Below are 3,371 nucleotides of genomic sequence, written 5' to 3'. Positions count from 1 at the left end.
TTCCAGTTTTAGACTAATAATATTGCCCCTCCTGCCTATTATGAGCAAAGACTTGATTTACACACATTTGATAGCCCCATTCATTTCAAGCCAATACGTTTATTACATAGTTATATTATGTTATACAGTCATTATATACCACTAGAAAATACACATTATATTCATATAAATAGATTAGTCTATGTGTGTGATATCCTATGAGGCAACAGAATAGACAGAAATGTGGAAATTGATTTTTTAACCGTTATTTCTAAGCCTTAACTGGCACAAAATACAGTGTACAACAGATCGCATCAGGTCATCTGTAATGTACCTGCTTGTTTTACACTCTTTGGCCACCAGTTGGTATAGTGAGCAAATGAAGCCTTGAGAAATTAACCCTTTTGTGAACCACTTGGCTGAAAAGCTTCAATGCTTCATGAGGCTTCATCTCGCCATCACTAGGTAGGCCTATGTCTTAGGCCGTTTCTTTGCAAGTACGCAAAGTTCGGACTTGCGTCCTCGGTAGTTCGGACTTTGCAAGTTCGACTCGGGAGTGCGAATGGAACAGCAGCATAGCCTACTTGATAACGTCAGTCAGCTCGCCTTGGCTACTCCGGTTATCTACACTGTATACATTTACAATACGACAAAATATGATTATCAAACACCACTGCCTCTTTTTGTTTTCATTTAAACATATTATTAGTCGCAAAAATGTAGTTCAGGGAACATACATAAATTACAGTGAAACGAATATTATATCAAACTGCATTGCCTCTTTTCTGTTTCATTTAAAATATTAATAGCCTCAAAAATGTGGTTCATGCCTTTTCGTTTTCTTCCAAATATGAAAAACAACCCTCTTTTCGTTTTCATTTGAAAAATATCAAACATTAATATGTGGTTTAGGTAATATGTGCACTTATACTCTTAGATAATAGATAATAGATAATAGATTATCTTCACTGTATGTATCATAAAATGAAATATGACAAGCACAACTTTGCCTTTTTTGTTAAACGTCAGTTTTAATGAACAATAATAGCCATTATAAAAGTGTAAGTATAAAGTATAGGAGACTTATGTAATAGGAAATAAAGACAAAAGCAAACAATTCAGTCAAATGTATGCAACAAAGTCAGCGCTGAATTACGATTAATAAATAAATAATTTATGAAACATAACTTTGTGCTCAGCCAAAACAATATGACCTGCAAGAAATAATAGATTCATGAGACCAAAGATTACCTGTTCGATATAGAGCCAAAACGATATGACCAGGAACAAATAATAGATTCATGAGACCACGAATGCCTGTTAAATATAGCCTACCCAAAACAAATTGTATCTCATGTTTAATCACTACAGAGACATCAGAGCCAGTGGCAAATGTCGGAAGGACTAGCTGAGCTAAGGCTGCTCTATGCGGATACATGAGCACTGAACGCCCAGTGATCGCCTGGAGCTCCAAAATCGGCATAGCAAAATTTCAAATAGGCGCTATCTTTATAAATAAACCGCAGATTTGAGTTTTAAACAACTACATTCTCACCTGAAATACTCTTAGAACTGCATTTCATGACACAATAACAGTAATATTTTGAAAATTATGTGGGTTTTCCCCTCCGCCATTAACGCTCGCTGATTGGTGCGAAATGCATTCTGGGATACCTGGCTGCCTCAAGTTCGCACAAGTCACCTCTGGATACATCCTTGATAAAAGGGGCAGAGCAAGAACACATCCGGGGATTTGAATTGTACTTGGCTAGAAGTGAACTGTAGCTGTGTCCCAAAGTGAAGTGCACAGACTCCGAAGGGTGCATTTGAAGTGCGATTGCGTCACAGCGGCGCGACGAAGGCTGTCCCAAACTGAAGTGTGCGGACTCCGAAGTGCACATTTGAAGTGCGATTGCGTCACAGCGTCACGACGTAAGCATTAAAACATCATAATCGTGATCTGAAAAGTTTACAATTAAGTTTTGCAACTAAGCACCCAAATACAGTAACAGGCAGTGATGTGCATACGAGGATTTAAAGGGGTCATATGATGCGATTTCAATTTTTCCTTTCTTTTTGGAGTGTTACAAGCTCTTGGTGCATAAAGAAGATCTGTAAAGTTGCAAAGACTAAAGTCTCAAATCCAAAGAGATATTCTTTATAAAAGTTAACAGACCGATGAGCTTTGTAAAAATCGACGTGTTTCAGAAAGGCAGGGCATAGAGGAGAAATAATAATGTACATATACAGATATAAAGTATATGTAAAATATTAGTTGTCATCAGCGCAGAAACCATAATCCACTTACTATACATAATCCATTGTGATTTATTTGTTATTAAATAAATTTACGTTTCACCAGATTGCCCTTCATTCAAGTCCTCGGTTTACCTGCGCTCATAACATTAGCATAGAATCAGTTGTCCAAAAGAACCAGTTCGGTTCAGATGTGCTGTGTAAGTCATAGTAGGCAATCTGTTCGGTAGCTTCACGCTGAATCACACATGCGCAGTATCATCAACTCATCGGTTCTCAAATCGGACGCGCCCGATAAAAAATAAAATATATTTATATTATTACACTTTCTGATGTTTAACAAAATACTTGGATAACATACGTTTCGCCAGATTGCCCTTCATTCAAGTCTTCGGTTTCCCCGCGCTCATAACATTAGCACAGAATCAGTTGTCCAAAAGAACCAGTTCGGTTCAGACGTGCTGTGTCAGTCAGGAGCTGTGTCCCAAACTGAAGTGCATGGACTCCTGAAGGGCGCATTTGAAGTTCAATTGTGTCACAGCAGCGCGACGAAGGCTGTCCCAATTCAGAATGCACCCTCCGAAGACTGCATTCCGAGGCCGATTGGGTCACCGCGGCACGACGAATGCTGACGTAATTCGAAATGCCAGGTTTAAAAGCCAGGTTTTTTTTTTTACAAAAACAAAGCCCACAAACAATAAGACAACTACTAAATAAGGCAATAGTCTTTATTTTGTTGTGTTTTTGTAGTGCTGTCATGTCTACAAATGTTTTAACCAAACTTTAGCACTTCAGTATTTTGTATGCATGTCCTGCTGTGTCATATTTTCTAATGTTAAGATTGCAAACCTGTCTTTATATTTTTCATAAGTGTATCCATTTTCACTTATTTTAGGACTATTCTGGAGAAAATGATTCGGCTGGGGAAAGACTTAAAAAATACAAAGCAAGCAAGTTAATAGACACATTTTTGCTGAAATTCATTGTGCTGTTGTTGTTAACAGGCATGGTTTATTTGCTCTGCCTTAGGATTGCAAGTGTCCTGGGACAGGTGAGGGAGTGAGTGGTGAGCTGGTAGAGCTACTCAGGGAGGACATCAAACTCCAGAGAGAGACAGAGGAGAGAAGAGCACAGGA

General features: G+C 38.3%; 1 long non-coding RNA gene across 1 annotated transcript in view; it reads right to left on the bottom strand.

The window, feature by feature from the left end:
• Nucleotides 1-2,471, bottom strand: part of LOC107697522 (uncharacterized) — a 14,708-nt gene extending 12,237 nt beyond the window's left edge. The window contains exon 1 of the long non-coding RNA XR_001635205.1: nucleotides 2,371-2,471. This is a non-coding gene — a long non-coding RNA (uncharacterized LOC107697522). The remainder of the gene's footprint in view (nucleotides 1-2,370) is intronic.
• Nucleotides 2,472-3,371: the final 900 nt, after the last annotated feature.

This window comes from Sinocyclocheilus anshuiensis, unplaced genomic scaffold (assembly GCF_001515605.1).
Source record: "Sinocyclocheilus anshuiensis isolate Anshui unplaced genomic scaffold, SAMN03320099.WGS_v1.1 scaffold1534, whole genome shotgun sequence".
NCBI lineage: Eukaryota > Metazoa > Chordata > Actinopteri > Cypriniformes > Cyprinidae > Sinocyclocheilus > Sinocyclocheilus anshuiensis.
This window is presented reverse-complemented; position numbering and strand designations above follow the sequence as displayed.